The sequence below is a fragment of the Canis lupus genome, chromosome 7 (assembly GCF_048164855.1).
Source record: "Canis lupus baileyi chromosome 7, mCanLup2.hap1, whole genome shotgun sequence".
Lineage (NCBI taxonomy): Eukaryota > Metazoa > Chordata > Mammalia > Carnivora > Canidae > Canis > Canis lupus.
The window spans coordinates 69,359,348-69,380,025 of NC_132844.1; the positions used below are offsets into that span (position 1 = coordinate 69,359,348).

Consider the following 20,678-nt stretch of genomic DNA (forward strand, 5'->3'; position numbering starts at 1 on the left):
CATGAGACACTAAGACATCCCTAAGAAAGACCTGGCTAGAAATGGTGCAGGATGCCCCTGCAAGGCCCAGCTGCAAAGCCTGCCTGCAGGGATTGAGCTCAGCAGCAGGTTGTCCCTCCTGAAAACCCTTCTCATTGGACCTAGGATACAAATGGGCTTTGGTCTAGGCCGGAGGGGTGTCATGGTGGGTTCCTAATTAGTGGGGCCTGAATAAATGAGTCTTTTTCTTTTCATTGACAATGCAGATGAGGTGCTTAACTGAATGGAACTGTTCCCTAGACAAGGCTGTCTGGCTCTTTTCCTTCCAGAACCTACTTAGCCCCCTGCCCCTGCTTCTCTCAGCCTCCCTCTGTTTATGTTCAGCTTGACGTTTCTATCGACGTATTGATCTCTGCTAGCCGAGGAGCATTTCTGCTGAACATGCTCACTGCTCATTCTGGGGGCCAGAGGGCATAGCTGACTGAAGCTTCTCAAGTGCCAGGACTCCAGGGGCAGGCCTGATGGGGGTGCTGGGGAGAGTGACAGTGAGTTGGAGTGCGAGCCCGGGCACAGAGGAGCCTCTCTGGAGTTGGGATGGAGATCTTGATGGGAAGCGAGAAACAGCTATTTGGAGGGATGAAAGTGAGCAAATCTGTGGTCCCCCAAGGGGAAAGGAGTCACCATGTGGTACTGAGATACAGATTGACCTAGGAGTCTTTCTACCCCATTCCAGAACTGAAGGAACACATGTCTGCATTTGCCTAGGGAAGACTTTTTTGCTCCTTGCTCTTCTTTATCCATACTTAAGTGGAGGCTTAAAATAATATAAGAAAGTCCTTTAAAACCTGTTTAAAAAAAAAATGATGAAGGACTGAATGTAAGTTATGATTCCTTGTTGCCACCACCCAAGGCCCTGTGAAGTGAAGCTAGCCAAGCATGGCCTTGAGAGGGTAGTCTTCTCGCTGGCACCTGGCCAGTAAGTAGCTGCAGGCTCACAAAGTGGGCCCTTTGGGTGTCCAGACAAGGGACACTTGTCTCACTTCATGGTTCACAAAGCAGCTCCATAACAGTTCCCTCCTAACTGCCAGGATTCCCTCCTGGCCTCCATGTGGCAGACTTTGGAATCGTCCTGGCAGAGTTCTTGATTTTTGCACATACCCCAAACAGGCATTTAACCAAAGGCAACATTCTAGCTGATGGGTAGGGAGGAGGAGGGGGCGCAAAAGGTAGCTACTTCCTCATCTTTAACTTGTCTTTGGTCCCCTGAAATGTTTCCTCTCTCCTTTTTTTCCCACCTGCCCACATGGTCCTTGCCTCAACACCATCGTCTTTCCACTCAAGGGGGAATCAGCTGGCCCTGAGTGGGATGCTGTGAGCCACTCCTTGGTGATAAGAGTAACGTAATGAGACATTACATTAATTCTGGCATCCTGGAACATTCATGCACACAACCCGACAAGATATTGGCAGATTGCTTGTCAGGAAATGCATGTTCTCGTCTTAGTGGAGTGGGAAAAAGGCAAGGCCCAGGGCCCAGTTCCAGCTCTGCTGTGAGTGGGTGAGCAGTTACATGCTGCATCCAAGCTTTGGTTTCCTCTGGGTTCTGTTCTAGAACTTTCCCAGAGTCCTCTTTGGCTCAGATATTCTAAGCTTTAAGAACACTGGGGACACATTCATCATGTTTTGAGTAAATTCCATGAAGAATCATGTAGTCAGAATCACCCACAGAGGCCCCACCTGGCCCCCAAGTGGGGGGAGGGGACAGAAAGAAATCTGAGTCTGTCTAGCCTGCATTTCCTCTCCATTAGAGCCCTGCACCATCACCTGCACGCAGCTCTGATTGAGAGCCAGGTCTGAAGCCGGACGCATCTGATCACCCTCTGCTTCCTAGTGGCCTCCATCCCTGGCCTTGTAGAACGAGCCGGGCTTCCTCCACACACTGGCGTCCATTGGGCACATTGTAACACATGGTCCCCTTGTCCCTTCTCCATGTGAAACGTCCTCAGGATAACCTGATCCAACCACATGGAACATGGCACGTGTTGAAGCCACAAGATCCAGGTGTTTATTTTCTCTGAACACTCAAGTTCTTAGTGGGTAAAACTGCTCAAGAGCCCAAGGGCCTCTCATCAGCAAGGCGGCAGGAAAGCCAGCCATCCCATTCTTCATCCCACTGGCTGCCCCACCTGGACCCATGTGCCCCAGCCCTGACTCACCAACACCACCCCACATCCGCAAGACAAGCCCTTTTTGGACATGAACAATGTCAGCACAGAGGTGACCAGTACTAAGACTTCTGCGGAGGACAAACCTGTAAACAATTAAAAATGAGAGAATGTGGTAGGATTTCTCAGTGGGGAGCAGAGTGTTCTGTAGCCACACAGAGGCCGGTGGGTTCAGGGAAGAGCACGTGGGAAGATGATGCTTGAGCTGAGAGGAGCGGTGGGATGCCAAGTGTGGGCCTCATGGACGGGCTTCACAAAAGGTGGGGTCTGTCCAGAAGCCTCAGCAGAGAGCCCCAGCAGGGGCAGGAGCATCAGAAGAGGCTGGAAAGAGTGCATCCACTCTGGCCAGGGAGACGGGCCCAGGCCTTGAACTGAGCACGGGGTAGCAGACAAGCAGTGACCAGGTGGGAAGTCACGTGGTGGATCAGCTGGACAAGAGCCGATCCTGCCTGGGGAGGTGGCAGGGCTTCACGCGATGCCTCGTGGAGCTGTCCTCTGGCCCAAGAGTGGCCTGGATGGAGTATCAGCCACAAAGCCGGAGAGGCCAGAACACGCACTTTCGCACTTTCGTTGATGTTCAGAGGGCTGCCCCCCTCTCCCTGTGGGCCCTTCTTTCTTCCCAGCGACCCTGATGTCGCCATGGCAACAAAGCTCAGACTGGGGCTGCTGGGGACCAGCTTGTAAGGTAGGGTGGTGGGAGGGGCTGGTGAGCTCAGGTGGAAACCATTCCCCACCCGGAGGTGCTACGTGCACACCTGGGGAGGGATTACACATGACAAGGTGAATCTGCCTGGGGTGAGGGTGGGGGTGATGGCTAAAGGAGTGAACTTCTGGTGGAGGGGTAGAAATGACAATCACCCACAAGAGTGAGTAGTTACATGGGGCTTCCTCCCCTGCTCTTCATCCTCAGTGACACCAGGTTTAAGAGCACTGATCACTCACCCCAAGGCCAGCTGAGCACACAGTCCCCAAGCCCCAGCCTGACCCCATGAGTGACGCAAGTTGAGCTCCGCCTCTGCAAGGAGGACAGAGTTCCAAACCTTTTCCAGCAGTCCCCAGAGTGTCATGGACCATCCCTCTCAGCAGGGGTGATGAACATCATTCTGACCTCCCTAGCCGCATCCCCACCGCATCTGAGGTGCCCACGGCATACATGGGCAGCAAATAGTCAGGGTCTTCTTGAAGTTCTTCTGAGGAATGACTTGGGACAGATGCGGGAGGGCTGGGTACTCTGGGACCTGATGTGGCCCTGAGCTGCGGCCAGGGGTGCAGGCTCGGGAGAAGAGCTGCCCTGTACCACCAGTGCTGATCCATGAAGGTGGCCGGCAGCCATGTGGCAGCTTCCCCACCCTGGGGAGGAGTGTGATGGGGTAAGGGAGAGGGCTAGATGGGACTTGTGGGATACAGTGATGTATGCAGGTTTATCTGTGGCTGAAAGGCACCAAGAAGGCCTTGGGGCCTGGTCCCTGGCCCTGAGGTGGGATCAGCGGAAGAGCCCTCCTTCCTGTTCACAACCCCACTGTGATTTTTCCTCAGGCTCCCTAGCCATGCATTTGAAGAGTTCTTTGGTCACCCCCAGTCGGCCAGCCCAGGGCACGCTGTCTCCCCTCACCGCAGGACCACTGCTGACACCCGGCTCCCGCTCCCTCATCATCTCCCCCTTGTGTCAGCTGTCCATTACCCCACCTCTACCTCTTCCTTCTAATGATCCTTTTCAGTTTTGACTCCCATTGCTCAACCCCTCAGGCTTCCAGGTCAACCTTCTGAGAAGCCGAATCCATCAAACCCTATGTCATCTCTCCTCTTCAGGCTATTATCTCAAGCTGGCCGACCTCGATCGGCTGCCCATAGGCTGGGACCAGGCATGGTACAGAGAACTCTGGCTCTCCCTCTGGGGTAAGACGGTCATCTTTTGAAGGAATCATGAGCCTGGAGCAGCTGCAACTGGCATGTCTGTCAAAATTTCATGAACTGAGCACCTAACACATGCAGGGAATTATTCTAGGCCTCCAGGACACCATGAGGTCAGAGGCCCGGCCTGGCCACTACCATTTTTTCTGCCAGCACACCGCCCTCTGGAGCCCAGCAGACTCTTCTCTAAGAAATAGGAGATGGGGGTGTCTGTAGAACTCAGAATCGTGTGAGGGACCTAGCAGAGCCCCAAGAACTCTTCCTGCCCCTGCTGTTCATTGCAGACCAGGAAACGGACGTGCAGAGAAGTGGCATATCCAATGATTCCTGGTTGAGGTGCCGGCACGGCCTCTGTCTATCTTCATTTTGGGGAAATGTCCATCATGTTTCTCCCTTGACTCGGAGAAAGAGAAGTCCTGATTCCCTGGTTCTGCAATTCTTCTGCTCATGCACCTTCTCCCTTTCTCCCACACCAACCCCCTCCTGCCTCCTCAGACTGCACCCAGCTTCAACCAACATCTGTGGGCTTGGGGAGGAGGATGCACTGGAGATCTTACGGCTGAGGAGCCCAGGGCCGGCCCTTGGCCCTCTGAAAAGCCACATGGGCTACCTCCCTAATGCTTCAGACTCCTCTGCTGTCGGCTCTGTGGCCTTCTGTCACCACGTGTTGATAAGTGAGTTTGAACTCTAAGGGAAGTTTGCTAAAACAGGACACCGCTGCCCTGATGCCTACCATAGATGACCTGTGTGAGAGCCTGGGCTTCCTGGCCCTTGGGCCACATGGGATGCAAGCAGGTTCACATCCAGGGGAGTCCAATCACTCCTTTCTAACCCCCAAATCTGCCTTCAGCCTAGCAGATTCCCTCCACATTGCTGCCTTTTGGCTTCCATTCCAAGTCTTCTTACTTTTTGTGCTCTGCTCCTTAAAGTTGCCCCTGTCCTTACCCTGAGACAGAAGTGTGTGTCTCTTGCCCCCCATCCACCCTCCCACTGTAAGTACCTCCCATTCTCCTTGCTACCCTGATCCAGCCTCACTCACTCTCCCCAGGATGGACCAATAGGGTGAGACAAAGAAAGACCAAGACAGGTCCTGACTGCCCATCCAGCCAGCAGCAGGGAGGCCCAGGTCTGGATTTCCAGCCTGGACTGCAGATCAGCATCCTAGAGACCCTTCTTAGAAACTCCTGTGCCTGGGCCGCCCCCCAGGAAGCTTGGTCAGTAAGTCTGGGACGCGGCCACGTTGAGCTTGCCTGTCCAAGCAGGAAGCCCCCCTCTCATCCCACTGGCAGTCTCCAAAGGGCAAAATTGAGAGAGAGAGAGAGAGAGAGAGAGAGAGAGAGAAGCAGAGAGAAATTGCATTAGGGAACAGTTGCCTCTAATTGTTACCAAACTTTTGCAAACCAAGAAACAACAAAGAAGGGAAAGCAGTAGATAATTAAGTACATAATTGTACACACCACTCGTTAATTAAGCTTTTACTCCTGGAACCTGCCAGAATCTGCTTATAAGGTGATAGCGAGAGGGAATGTGGCATATGGCAAGCCATCTGCAATACGAATGCTTTGTCAATGGAAACTTCCCTGCCCCACAAAAAGAATGAGATGCTAAATGCAGTTTTCCAGAGCAAAGCCATTTATCTTCATTCTGTGCAGAAAACGGGTTGACAGTACTGAGTACAGATGAAAGAGCGCCACAACGAGCCGAGGGGCTCCATCTGTGATGGTGGTGGTGCCCCAGCCACACACACCAGGCCCCCGCTGCTGGGCGGCCCGGGGCCGGCAGTGTTCTGGGGACCCCTTGGGTGGCTTAGCTGCTGGGAGGCAGTTCCTTCAGGACACAGGAAGCGCAGAAGAGGGGTGGCACAGCCAGGGGCTATGATCAGCTCCTCTCTGAAATGCTCCCCTTCTGCGTGTGCAGGGAGTCAGACCTGTGGAAGGTCTTGAGAAAAGTGAGTGAAGACAGAGGGAGAGTTGACTGTCCCCTGTGTGTCGGCCAACAGCCCCCTGGTGGCCATCCCACTTTTGGAGCTTCTGGGACTTGAAGGTCCGTAACCTGTTCAAGCCCACTTCCTCAGCTGTAAAGTGGAGATAAATAATCTATCTTGGCTGCTGCCCTGGGCTGATGAAAGACCTGGTAGGATGATGCAGAAATGATACCCAACACTGGGAGGTTAACATCTGAATGGAACTATTATTGTTCCATTGTGAACTCACACCTCCGCTTTTGGCCAGCCTTGTCCTGCAACCGGGCTCACAGCAGGCAAGCCCAGAGGGAGGGACTCTGCCCCGGGTACCCCAGGCAGTGGTGCCTGCAGTTCCCTTCATCCTAAGGGCCTTTCCAGTTCTGTTCCCTGCATTCTAAGAATCTTTTCAGTTCTGCTCCCATGTTCTAAGAATCTTACAGCTGTTGGAAAGGGGGCTCCCTTTCCTCCAGAAATGAGAAAGGGGGTCAATGGGGACACAGCAGGTCTGGGAACGTGGACACAGGCATGGCCCTACCAGGCTCCCGGACTGCATCTCCATCTCTGCTGCTCCTCAAACTGGGTCACCACCCCAGGGGAGAGGGGGCTGCCTTGGCCCTGTCAGTGGAGTCACATAGTACAAAGCATGGTGACTAATGTGTGTGGAAGTTCCCCTTCCCCCCATGGACTTCCTAGTCTAGAACTGCCCTCTGCCTGGACTTTGGCCGGGACCCCAGCTGTTCACTTCTAGACTCTAAGGTGGGGGCACCTATTGCACTCATCAATGCCCTCTTTCTCTCCACAAGTATTCCAAGAAATCGCTTGTTGTACTGTGGAGACGTGGCTACCTGGCTTTGGGGCTCCTTATGTCCCCCAGCGACTTGCCTCTTCTGCAGATCCCACTGCTGTGTGCTCCGTGGTGGCTTGCTCTCCCTCACCCAAGCCTGACCAGGCCCTTCCACCAGGGCTTAACCCTTCTGCACAGGCAGCCCCTGGGAGGCCCCCTGTTCCTGTCACACAAGAAGGACTCTGAGTCTGCTCCCTGGCAAGCAGGGCCATGGCTGGTTGTCATAGCTGCTGCCGGTCCTCATGATTCAACAGAAGATAGTCTCTGAGTGTCTGCGTAAGCCTTTCCTGTGGACCAGCACCCAGACATAGAGCCTCCTATGGCTTCCTCCCAAAACCCCAAAGGGTGGGCAGCCGGGGGCGAGGGGCATGGGGAGCCCTGGGTGCCGGCTGGACTCTGCCCCATGCCCTGGCCAGGGCCCTCCTTCCTTTAATGCTAACCATGTTCGTTCCAGAAAAGACAGAGGGAGTACTCTTCACACTCAACACTTCACATCTCAATGGTTTTATTAGTCTCCACCTTTTATCAATCAGGCCACTGAGGCTATCCAATCCCCAGCATCATCACAGAGAGATTTCTTAGCTAGAAGGAACCACCGAGATGATGGGGTCCACTCCCCACTCATTTTACAGATGAGGAGAATCAGGCCTTCAGGGCAGGAGGGACTTGTGGTAGGTCACTCCCTGCCTCAGGACCTCAGCCCCAGCAATGCCTTGAGCCCAAGCAGATGGAGCCATGACTCTGGGAGGGAGCTGGCAGGAGAGGAAGCACCACTTTCTGGCCATCCCTGGGAAGGTGGCTTACCAGGACAGAACTGATCCCCAGGGCTGGCCAAATGGCCACTGTATTTCTAAGAACAGACCCGTTTTTTTACATTGCTAAGGGCCAGAGCTCCCTTGGGACATACTGTTTCTGACCAGCTGGGATGTGGGAGAGAAAAGGGAGAAAAAAGGTGGAATCCGGGCTTGGTGTCAGGTGGGAGGTGGGAAGCGGAGACCAGAGAGAAGAGCCAAAAGCGAGGCTCCCCTTCGGGCCCAGCCCTTAAAAAGGAACCGAGGAGAAGGCCCCACAGGCCTGCGCTCTGCTCTGAGCTGGCTACACTCTGCAGCACAGCTTCCTTCTCCGGGGTCTGCCCAGCTGTGGGCTGGCACAGAATTAGCGCAGATCCTGGGCCTCGAAGCCCCCAGGTCTTCACAGGAGGACCACAGGGCTCCAGAGGCCCCTCCTAGGAAAGCACATTTGCCTCGGAACCTTGGCATCTCTGGGCTGGAGGGGTGGAGGAGAGGAGCACTCCTTTGCAGGCTTTAAAGCCAGTGGAGTGGTTGGAGAGGAAAAGGAAAAATGAGGTGGGGGGGGTGGGCAGGGGCGGCATTCTGGGACCCTCCTTCCTCCTGCCACCTCACCCCTGCAGACAGTTTTTGATGCCCTCCGCAGAGGAAGGGAGTGCCTGATAAGGGCTTGAGATGACAAACAGCACAGAATTGCCACTGGCCTGCCCAGCACTCCCACAATCCCCCCATTCTGCACACAGTTCCCCCAGAAACCTCTCTCCAGTCGGCTTGTGACCGGCCCTGGCACCCCCCAGGAGGCTCAGACAGCCTGCCAACAACCCATTTTGAGCTACCCCGCAGGTGCAGCTATGGGGCCACCTCTCAGAGAGCTGGCTCTCACCCAGATGCTCCAGGCAGCCAGGCACCTCTTCCCGGGGCCAGCACTCATGCTGGCAGGAGGGCATGACGTTGGTCTCTTTGGAGCACCTGCCCACTGCTCTGGGCCATGCATCAGGCCCTCAGCTACCCCCTACCCAGGCTTCTCCTTTTGGACGGTCTCTGAGGTCTCACAAGCCGGACCTGATGGGGTGAGGAGTTCTATCCCTGACAGGGCCCCCCCGGAAGTCCCCCACTTTTGCTTTTGCCCAGGAGTTAGGGTAGGCCAGGGAGGGGGGAGGGCCAGAACCTTCCCTTCAGGATCTCAATTATGTACCACCCACCTGGCCAGCCCTTCCTGGCTTCCTCCCACTCCTACCCTATGCCCATGGCTTCTCTCTCAAGCCTACACCAGAAAAAAAAGAAACTGGCAGTTCTGCGACCCCCTTGGGTCCCCAAACCCTGCAGACCTGATGCTGGCCACAGCCTGGAGTCCATCCCCTGGTTCTCTGTCCCTCCCACTGTGACCCGTTACCACTTGCTTCCTCCCTGTCTGCCTTCCCTCTGCTCAAGCTGCAGGGTACATGCCAGGCTGCCATGCTGTCTCGTTGCCCCTTCTCACTGGGGTGAGGCTCCCACACCCTCAGGAAGTCTGTTTGGGACCTCCCTCCTCCTTTGCGGCTGCTTATAATGGAAAATCTGGACAGGTAGGAGGGAGAAGAGAAGGAATGGGTAGAGGCAGAGGAGGTGACTCTTAAACGATGCTGCTGTTGGGAAGAAACTTCTCAGGTAAAGTTGGGAGATCACGTTCTCCAGGAGCAAACATGCTTGCCCAACCCCTGGACGAGGGAGATGAATGGCCTATGAGACGTCGAGTTAATCTCCGAGGATCTTGCTCAGGGATAATATGAATTGGTTGTCCTGGGTGTAGTAATCAAGTGGACGGCTCTCCAGTACAAATGCTTGCATTCTTTCTTTGTTAGGAGGAGCACGGTTTAAAAGAAGAGCTCTCAGATGTCCCTTCTTTGTCTTCATGCATGAAGGGAATATAATTTGGTGTCTTTGGCAGATCCCTTAGAATGATGCACATGGGGATGACAGTCCCGTCACCTGCTCTCCTGTGGCTTTTTACCTGATCTGTACTCTTTGGGCATCTTTAGAAAAAATGTCCAGAAAGGGACCCCAGAAAGTTATCCCACGCATCCACTCACCTCTGGTTAGACCCCCAGGAGTCCCAGACAAAGAATAATCTTGTGCTCACATATTCTCCACAGCACAGACCCCTTTGCTCCTAACCCTCCCTCCCTGGCTGTCTTGGACTTGGAGGGTAGCTCTCCAGCCATTCGTCTGTCCCTCCCACAGTGCAGAACCCCTAGGTGCCCAGCGTTCAGCCCACTATCACTGAAGAGGGACAGGGTCTGGAAACTCCCAGAGAGTCCCACCCAGACAAATTTCATTTTTGAAAGTGAAGGTGATATTCCAATATATCCTTAAACGGGCTTGATCTTTTTAAAGCCTTGGTGTGAGTGATTTCACAGAGGCTGTAGTTTTCGTTTCTGCTCTCAAATGCATGGTGACTGATGGAGGGCACCGTCCTATGCTTGTGGGAATGGAAAGGTGCTGCTAGGTCAGGGTCATGGACAGGGCCAGCCATGGTCCAGATATTCCCCATGCCGTCACCAGGACCTGGGGCTAGGTTACCAGCCTTAGAAAAAGGGACCTTAAATGGCTGGTGGCTTGGAAGGGACAGGTTTGGGATACTGGTTCATAGGCTGTAACCTCATGAGCAATCAGGTTCTAAAAACCCGAAGGCCAATTCTTTCCTTACATGAGAACAATAACCATCATGAGGAATGCAGTCTCCCATTTGCCCATCAGTGCATTCTTCCTGTAGATGAGTTGACAACCTGGGACAGCGAATCCGAACCAGAGGCTTGGGGCAGAAATCAGATTGGAGAGGAGGCCGTGGGAGCTGCATTTGTGGGGTTCCCTACTGAGAAAATGCTGGCCCCAATGCTGCTGCAAAAGGGCTTCAACCACCAGGCAGAGGGAGGCCTGTGGCCAGGGTAGCATTGTTTGTCCAATCTGCCCATCATCTGAGCCTCCTCCTTATGCCTGGGGTCCCCTCGTAGGATAAGCAGAAAGGTTGCCTCACTTTAGCAGAAATGCCAACCAGTAGATACTCATTTTTCCATACTCCTCTGCAGCCTGGCTGCACAGAGCCCCAGGCCCCAGCGTGTTTAAGCAGGAGGCTGCAGATGGGAAAGTTCTCCATCCGGGCAACAGTGGTGGCCCGGCCACAGCCAGTTTCCAACGCCAGCTATTCTTCCAAGAGCTTTCAGCATCTGCCCAGCATCCAGGCCTTTCTATCTGCTGTGCAAACTGCAAGGGCCAGGACCTCAGCGTGTCAGTGGTGTCCTCTGGACCAGCTCTGCATCCAAATTTCACACACTGCTCCTGGTGGATTGCCTCCAGGCAGAACTGTTTGGCCCTTGCAGAGTTTGAGCTTCCTGGTGTCTTTAATAAATTCCATTTCTGCTCATATCCACCAGCGTCATTCTCTGTGACCTGCAAATAGGAACCCTACCTTGTAGATGACCCCTTGGCACTGTCACCTGTCACCTGTCCAGAGTCACACAGCTGGTGGCGCACCGTGGACAAGTCCTGAGCTCTCACTGCTGTCCTGCTGTCCCCACTGTCTACCTGGGGAGCCGTGAATGGGAATGTCGCGCTAGTGTAAAAGAGGGACCCATCCCTGCCAGGCGTGGTGGCCAAAACAGGCTTCTTGGAGACACTGGGCTAGAAGGGTGAGTAAACTAATGGGTGGGGAGAAATGGGGGTGGTTTTCTGGGGAAGAGACGTCGTACGGAGCCTGGCCCTTTGGGCAGTAGAATTAGGAATGTTCTCAGGTTCCGGGGACACAGCCCCTGTGCCCCTGTGTCACCCCCCCCCCACTCCAGCCTCTGGCTCTGAGGTGACAGCAATAGAAAACAGAAAAATGAGCACTTGGCATCAATTAATTGCGAAGATGCAAAGAAAAATTGTTTTGAATATTAAAATTATAGATATAATGCTATTAGGAGCATGATTCAGAGTTTATGAAAACATTATTTATATTGATTTATTCCCAGAGCCATCAAGACTCCTTGAACATAATTAAAGTTGACATTTCCATTGCTGAAGCTAAATGTTGGTATCATATAATGAATATTCCATGCTTAGGATGGGCTGTGCGGCAGAAAGCATTAAACCCCAACATCTAGAGATTCCCACCCCACCCCCATCCCCCCATCACCCAGCCACCGTTGGACAGGCCTCTGAGGCCCTTTCTGGCCCCTGGCCCAGGGCTCCAGCCATCAGCCACCCCAGGAACTCTCAGAGCTCACAGGGACAGTGAGGACCAGCACCCCAAGACCTGGAGCAAGAAGGGGGCTCAGCCACAGACTGGGAGCCAGGGAGGAGCAGGGTCCAGACAGGAAGCCAGCTCAGCCAGGCTTTGGAGGAAGAAAGGAGGTTAGAGATGGAGAGATGGGAGGAGGAAGGAGGGGAGTAAGGAAGGCAGAGAGGATGGATGAAGGGGAGGGAGGGAGGTATGGAGGGAGGAAGGAAGGGAAGTTCTTCCTCCCTGCCTTAGGAAATCCTCCACACTTCTAGGACCACAAAGCTGTGGCCTCTGGGCTAGCAGCTGGATACCAGTCTCCTCTTTCCCCAGAGGCATCCCTGGGCCATCCGCCCTCCTTTGTTGATGGCTTTGTAAGAGCCCCTGTGTCCTCCCAGGAGCCCATGCCCTGTCTCATCACCTCATCCTCCAAAGGCTGGAGTCTGTTCTCTCTGACCCCCTTTCCCCACCAAGCACACAAGGCAGCTGGTCTCTCCTGCTTGCCTTTATAAAACCCGAGGTGGAGGGAGATGCTCTAAGACGGTGAACTTCAAACAGTAAGATGGAGACCCACTGGCGAGCAGTGAGACCAATTTCATGGGCTATGACCAGTATTACCAAAATAAAAAAGAAGAGAATAAAAGAAAAAATTCAAGCAGAATATATCAGAGTACAAAGCAAGTAGAGTCCTGTGTACTATTTCTTTTTCAAACTACTTTGAAATCTGTTTATTGCTCCAGAGTTTCGTCCAGATTTTAGTGTTTCCATGTCAGTTTCTGAAGTGTGGGAGAAATGGGTCTGTTCAACCCTATTATCCCTGTTATTTTTTATGTTGATTCCAGAATGTGTTCCTTTGGGCCCGGATGGGCTGGGGAAGGGGGTGTAACCAGGTTACACTACACACACTGCCCCACAACACACACACACACACACATACTCTCTCTCTCTCTCTCTCTCTCTCACACACACACACACACACACACACACACACTAGCAGAGACTCAGAACTTATGCTCTCTACATGGTCTCTATATTGGCCCTCCATAACGCCTGCAGGAAAAATCAGTCAAGAGAACCATCTAGGAACCTGATTTTGTATTCATTAAAAGCTCACAAACAGGTAAAGCACCCACAATAGATTTGGTCACTCCCATAGACAGCATGTGCTAAGGCAGGAGCTCCACAGACAGACCTCCACTGCGCTGGAGGGCCACCTGGAGGGCTTTTGAGTAAGCCTGAGCCACACTGTGGGGTGTCAGGGCAGAGACGGGGCTGGTACTGGGGGCAAGCAGGGGGATGTGGCCACTCCCAGGAGCACATTGACCACCAGCCCCACTGCCCCAAGTAATTTTTTTTCGGCCTGTTTTCTTCCTTGGTAAGTAGGACCCTCCCACAAGTTCTTCTGACAATTCTGTAAATGAACTCTTGGTAATATATTCCTTTCTGCTTAAACTAGCTAAGGAGGAGACTGCTCTCTCCAGACAGGCGACACGGGGAGTGGTGAGTGCAGGTCGAGTGCTCTGGACTCCGGGCCAAGGTGGTGGGAAGAGCCCCAGGCCCTGGCATAGGTGAGGACCCTAGGCTTCCATGGCTCTGGTCTTTAGAAGGTTGGGGAGATGGCTGGGGAGACGGCTTACCCCTGGCAGGAGCCATGAGGAAGTTCCCACTGGAGGGATGAGCTGATGGAGCTGTGGCAGCTGTGGGGACCCCCAGGAGCAAAGGGAGGACCAAGGAAGGGCTGGACTCCATTGGGTAGGGTGGACTGGGCTCTTAGCTGCAGATGGCAGACTCCCACGATTCTTATTCCAGCAAAAATAATTTATTAAGGGGGCACAGATAGCTCACAAAGGCACCAGAAGATCCGAATAGACAACTCCTAGCAATGGACAGCTGTCAACACCACACCCCAGAACGAGGCTACCCAAGTGAGCTGCTGCCTCCAGAAAGTGCCAGAGCAGGAAACCACCCTCAAATGACTGACCCTGACATCAACTCTAGTAAAGTGGACACTCATGCCCTTCCTCCCTCTCCTCAAAACACAGCTCCTGAGTCAAAGCCTCCTGTGAGTGCACTGGATGGCAGGACCCAAGGGCACCTGGGAAGTGTAGCCTGTAGCTTCCCAGCCTTCCAGTGCAGAAGGGAAAGCACAGCAGGGTGTGGGGATAGAGGGTGAGTGAACCCACCCACCATGTCCACACACCCCTTCCACTGTCTTCTTCCTCAGTCCCAAGGGCTCAGGAGTGAGGAGCAAGGTGGTGAGATCTCCAGCTCCCTGCTGGGCTGTGAGCAGAGGCTGTGTGTGGGGCAGTCGGGTGATGAGGGCCGTGAGGACTGAACACATGAGCCCAGCCTCTTAGTCACCAACCACAAGCAGCTCCAAGTAGTTTAAGCAGAAACCAAGTTACCAGAGGATGTGCCGTAAGTCAGGGACCCTGGGAGGGCCCAAGAGCAGGTTTGGCAGCTGTCCAATAAGGAATATAGTATCGTCCAACATCTCACCGTAGAACAGCCAACACAGGCACCCCATCTCGCGCACCATCGCTGAGGATACAGCACTAACCTCTGCCACCACAGACCCTGGGATCAGGGGTGTCGGCAGCCACCCTCTCCATAACCATTTGCTTTCTGGGGTCATAGCTTCTGCTTGGTAGGATGTGGGTCATAGGCCTATGCCCTGGCTGTGAGGGAGTCTGGGAAACTAAGCATTGGGATTCCTTAGTGGGAGACAGGGACGTCTGGAGTAGGACTCCCCCCAACTTCTTAGGGTCTGGGTGGCCCAAAAGAATGACGAATGTCACCTCCAAACCTCCAAAGCCTAGGCCAGATGGGAGTTAAACCAAGAAACTGGGCCACTAGGGTGTGGGGCAGGGCCTGCCACAGCTCTCTCACTCAGGCCCCTTCAGATCCTCCTCTGCATCTCCCAGCTGAGGCACCTTTTTCTCCATCTTCCTAGCTCTGCCCTGCTCCTTGGTGCCAGACTACTGCCTGGCACATCATGGGTGTTGGCTAAATGTTTGTGAATTGAGCTGAACCGTCTGCGTTGTTAATCCGCCTGGCTCCTGTCAACACAACGCGGGTGTTTGCCTGGTGATGAGGCCCAGCCTGTTCTCCATCCAGAAACTCTGTGGGGAATGAGAAAATCTTGCTTTTGCAAGCGTCCTGTTAACTGTGACCGTGACCTTAAAGACTGGAGATGATTCTGGGACATGGTTAAAGACAAGGGGCACCAGGGGATCATGCGAGGGAGAAAGAGCTACATAATACAAATAGCAGGTGCCATTGATCAGATCCAGTAGAGAGGCCACGTGCTCCAGGTGGAGTCAGAGTACCGGAGTCTGCACCCACCTCCTGCTCAGCCCTGGGTAAGGTGCTTATCTAACCGGTGCCTCAATTTCCTCACACATAAAAATGGGGATAATAAAAGGATGGATTGGGCACCTTGGTGGCTCAGTAATTGAGTGTCTGCCTTCAGTTCAGGTCATGATCTCCTGGGGTCCTGGGATCAAGTTCCACATTGGGCTCCCCACAGGGAGCCTGCTTTTCCCTCTGCCTATGTCTCTGCCTCTCTCTGTCTGCAATAAATAAATAAATAAATAAATAAATAAATAAATAAATAAATTCTTTCAAAACAATTTTTTTTGGTAAATGTACATATGTGTGTAACCATCACCCCAACCAAGATATGGAACACTTTCATCACCCCTAGAAAGTTCCTTCATGTCCCTTTGTAGTCCCTATTTCCCTACCTCCCCCTCACCCCCTGCCCCGGCAACCACTATGGCTGAGCTTTAAAAGGTGAGTAGAGGGGCACCTGGGCAGCTGAGTCAAGTGTCTGCCTTTAGCTCAGGTCACAATCCCCAGGTCTTGGGATCAAGCCCCCGGTTGGGCTCCCTACTCAGCAGGGAGCCTGGTTCTCCCTCTTCCCCACTCCTCACCTCCAACCCCCCGCTTGTGTTTTCTTTCTTGTTCCCGCTCTCTCAAATAAGTAAAAATCTTACAAAAAATAAAAGAGGGGGGGATGAGTAGAAGAATAAAAGGTGAATGGGACTCAGCTAAAAAGGGGAGGTGGCAAAGGCACAGAGAAATATAACATCAGTGTGGTTGTAGGAAGCTATAAGTGGTTCCTTATTATTGGAGTCCAAGGAGCAAGCCAGGAGAAGCCAGGGATAAAGCTGGAGTTGTATGAAGGAGCCTGACAGAAGACATCATACACTTGGAAGGAGCTGGAACTTCATTCATTGGACCAAGGATCACAAACCCAAGTGCCAAAAAGAAGCCAAATATGAGACCTCACTGAGGGAAGCAGGGTATGTGCACAAGAGGAGCAGAGAGCCCAGTGTCCTGAGGAGCAATAGGGGTGGTGAGGCCTGCCGCCAGCTAGAGAGTGTAGACTCAAATGGGAGCCTCCCCTACCCGGCCTCTTGGCACTGTTGCTTGCAGAGATTTGGGCCAAACAGGGCCAACATCTGGTTTCTCTTTTTCTTTTTCTTTTTTTTTAAAAAGATTTTATTTGACACAGAGAGCCCAAGCAGGGGGAGCAACTGGCAGAGGGAGAGGGAAAAGCACACTCCCCTCTGAGCAGCTCCAACTCACTTTGGAGCAACTGCAGGAAATGTATTCTAAGACTACTGAGGCCAGTCAAATGTATAGGTACTGTACTCCTCGCTTATGCCAGGCTCTGATCCAGGCCCTGGGAATAGAGCAAGGAAGACGACAAGGCCCCAGGCCAGCCCTTTCTGGGCCAGTCAAGAACATGTCGTCTCAGCCAGGTGAGTGACTTGGTGGCCTTGCCCTCCTGGATGGGTAGAGGAGAAAAGCCTCTGAGCAGACAATTTGTCAAACACTGAGAGTCAGTGCTGGGAGAGGCAAAGTAGAGTGAGGTGGAGGCAGAGATGGCATGATCAGCAATGCAGGGGGCACCTCCCCAAGAAGGTGCCCTGATGGCACCAAGCCATGGGGAAATCTGGGAAGAAGAATGTTCCAGACATTCTGAGGAGCAGACCCTCAGAGGCCCAGGGGCAGAGTGTGTTGGTGTGGTTGAGGGGTGAGGCGAGGCAGATCCTTAGGGCCCTGTGGCTTTGACTTGGAGTGGGGACAAGAGCCACTGTGGGGGTCAGAGCAGAGGAGTGGAATGGTCTGGCCCAGGTTTTAATAAGATCACTCTGGCTGCTGGGTTGAGGATGGGGCACAGGCAGTGGCAGTGACGCCAGGCTGCTGTACTCCTCCAGGAGAGACAAGAAACAGCCGAACCAGAGCGGAAGCAGTGAGGCGGTGAGAAGTGGTCAGACCTGGCTGACATCTTGAGGTGGAGCAGGCCGCCTAGCTGGTGGACTAGGTGGGATGAGGGAATAGCTCCAAGGACTGGGTCTGGCTGCAAGGATGAAGCTGCCATTTAACAAGATAAGGAAGCTTCGGGAAGAGCAGGGTAGGTTTTTTTCTGGGAGGCAGGCAGGGGTGTGTGTGGGTGCATGGACAGGGATGTGTGGACAGGACGGCAGCACAGTTATGAAAATAGCTGGCAGAAAGGCAGCACCACGCATGGGAAGTTGGTTCCTGAGGACTCTGAGGCCTGATGTGATTTATTATTTTTTAAAGGATTTTATTTACTTGACAGAACACAAGCAGGTGGAGCGACAAGCAGAGGGAGAAGCAGGCTCCCGGCTGAGCAGGGAGCCCGAAGCAGGGCTCGACCCCAGGGCCTGGGCAGAAGGCAGAGGCTTAGACGGAGCCCCCAGTCTGATGTAATTTAATCCTCCCGGCAGCCCAGGGAGGAAGGTGCTGTTTCTGTTCCCTGCGGCAGGACAACTGCTTAAGATATTACTCTGCATTCTTTCTGCCGGTCCTTGCCTCCTACCTTGTCACCTCCCCACCGCAAAACCAAAACAAAACCCAGGCAGCCAGGTCCCAGGTAGTGGAGGCAGAGAGCAGAGTGGCTTGAAGGCCCAGCTTTTCCTGCTTTGGGTCAGAGCCCAGGCTCAAAAATGAGCTAGTATCTGGGGGTTGGGGAGGGGAGACAGAGCCCCAGGTCAGGCCACAGAGGAGCTTCGAGGTGTCCACAGCCTCCTCTAGAGCCCAAAGCAGCAGAGCACAGCCCAACGAAACCACAGCTACCCCCATGGCGTAGTGAATGGGGAACACCACATACTTGCTCAGTCTTGATAGGAGCCCACACCCAACTGAGAAAGAGTTCCCTCCCAGCATAGTGGGACTGGGTATGGAGGTCAGATCATTCTAGTTATCAGTGACACAAAGCCCAGCCAGAGGGGCTTAACCCCAGCAGTGTGCTGGAGCTGGTCCTCATAGACTTGGAAGGGCCAACCGTGTGTACTTCTTCCCAACTCTGTTCAATGACAAGCAGTCGGTAGCTTGAGTCAGCCAAGGTAGGAGTGTGTACACTCCGGGAATTGGCAAACACACCACCTCAGGACTCTCTCTACCCCACCCCGCACCCCTGAGCCCATTGTTACACATCCTCAGGCAGGTGGCCCTGGGCCATCCAGGGGTAGGATTGATTGTGGGACACCCATGCATCCTCACCACAACTCAGACTTTCTCCCCATTATGTCCCCAGGTTCTTCCCAAGGTGGCACAATGGTGGCCAACAGCTTTAGACCTTAGAAGTCCCAGTGGAGGAGAGAACTTCTTTTTCCCCCATGTCCCAGCAGAAGGCCCTTAACGAAGCTTCACGGGTTCTACTGGGTCACAGGCTCAGCCTGAACCAATTGATAATCAGGAGGAAGAAAATGCTGATGGGCCAAGCCTGGATCGGGACCCATGGGGTGTGTGGTGTGTAGTGAGGACTCCTACACTAACCCACACACTGGGAGTGGAAGGAGGGGTAATGGACGTCGCGCAAGTAACACTGCAGGGTTCCACCACACTTATCTTTGTGGTACAAATTTATTTGGAGTGGCCCAGTGTCACTCAGCCAACTCAGGAGTCCTGTCACCAAGACCCAGGCTCCCTTCATTGTCCCACTCCGTCCTCCTCAGGATCAGCCACGACTACTGAAGCTCTCCCACCGCACCACCCAGACGGCCAAGGGCAGATTGGGGGCCACAAGTCCTCTGCCCCCGGCAGCCTGTCAGGAGAAACCCTCCCCTCACATCTCACTGGTCAGGACTGGGTCACACGGCCTCCCCTCAACCGGTCGTGGTTTACCTGCGGGAGGACAGTGGTCAGCAGGGTCTGCTCAGGGGGTTGATTACATTGCTGAGAGCAGCATGGTCCCCACAGCGAGGCAGAGATTGAAGAGAGGCGTCTGCATGCCTCCTGAGGCCCAGGTAAGGAAGAGAGAGCCACGCGCCTGCTTCTGAGCCTTGGAAGGGGAGGAGGGCTGGGTGGGCCCCCACAGGGTCACCACTCATCCTGGTTTGTACAGATACCTGATTGATGCCCATCGTCCTAGTGCCCTTTCTAATCGCACCTCCTTTCCCTGTTGGAGGGGTCCAGAAGGTGAATGCTGGGGTCCCTGTAAGAACAGAGCGTAGGACACTGGGGAGATCTCTAGGTTGGGCCAGGGCAGGAAGCATCTCTGCTGGGGTTTTCCAGAGGCCTCTTCTGCAGGTTCCCAAACAGGCAGAAGCCTGGAGCAGGGGCTAGGAGCTGGGGTTCTGTTCCCCACCCTGCTCAGAGAGCCTGGAAGAGGTTGGCATACTCCCTACTGAGGCGTCAGACACAGCCTAGCCAACATCTCCCCCAGAGAGCTGAGGACCTGGCTGTGGCCTCCTCGAGCCTCATCCCTGATGCTGTCTTTGTTGGGGACGTCGGAAAAGTCTTTGAAGGGGGTAGTGCAGGAGCAATGAGCAGCAGAGAAGCTGGGGACCATCTTAGGCAGTATTTTCCAACTGGCCATCGGCACCTGTGAGTGGGAGAACCACTTCATGGATTGCAACCAGCCTTTGGGGCAGGAGTGGGGGAAGAGAACACAAAATAAAGAGTATGACACATGTAGTAAGGGAAACATCAGTTTGCAAAATTTGGTCTCAATTTAGGTTTTATAAATCAACATATGGGGATTGTATGGTGTCCGGATGTGAAATGCATTTCAAAAACCTATGGAAAACAATAGTGCAGCCCAAGCCCAGAGAGGCAAAGAGGCCTGTGCAAGGTCACGCAGCAAATGGGTGTGAGGGCCAGGCAGTGAGATGAGGTCCCCTGGCTGGCAGCCCACCCGCTGACTCAGCAGCTGATTTTGGAGCTTCTGATCTCAGCCTGCCTGTGCTAGGTGCTGGGACAGGGCTGCCTGGATGACTAAGGCACAGAAGCCATTTCAACATGAGGGGCGTATGAGGAGCCCAGGAGAGGGACATCTGGCCTAACCCCCAGGTGGGAGGTGGGAACTGGGAAGGGGGAAGGGGGGATCAAGAAAGGACTCCTGGAGGAGGGACCTGCGTGGTTAGATGCACATCTATTCACAGAGGAAGGAGCCATCTGAGTGCTCTCTTTCAGAGGGCGTGGCTCAGACAAAAGCAGGGGCACGAGGGTACAAGGTGCTGTCAGGGGACTGGAGAGGGTGCCAGTCCGTCTGAGGCTGGATACTCCCTATACTATCCTTCCAAGGCTCTGCCTTCTTCCTCCCCCTCTCCCATCTCTTTGGCTCCAGCTGGGGAGGAGGATCCCCCCCAAACAGCCAATGACCTCAGGCCTGTGTGAACCCTCAGCCCAGGCCCCTGTGCTCCCTCCACTTGCTCTGGGCCTCTGAGCTGCCCAGCCTACCCAGCCCCCATCT

General features: G+C 53.9%; 1 long non-coding RNA gene across 1 annotated transcript; it reads left to right on the forward strand.

The window, feature by feature from the left end:
• Positions 1-2,921: 2,921 nt before the first annotated feature.
• Positions 2,922-15,553, forward strand: LOC140637187 (uncharacterized). The gene is made up of 3 exons (XR_012034436.1): positions 2,922-11,375; positions 13,404-13,515; positions 14,901-15,553. It is a non-coding gene; the product is annotated as an uncharacterized lncRNA (long non-coding RNA).
• The last annotated feature ends 5,125 nt before the right edge of the window (positions 15,554-20,678 follow it).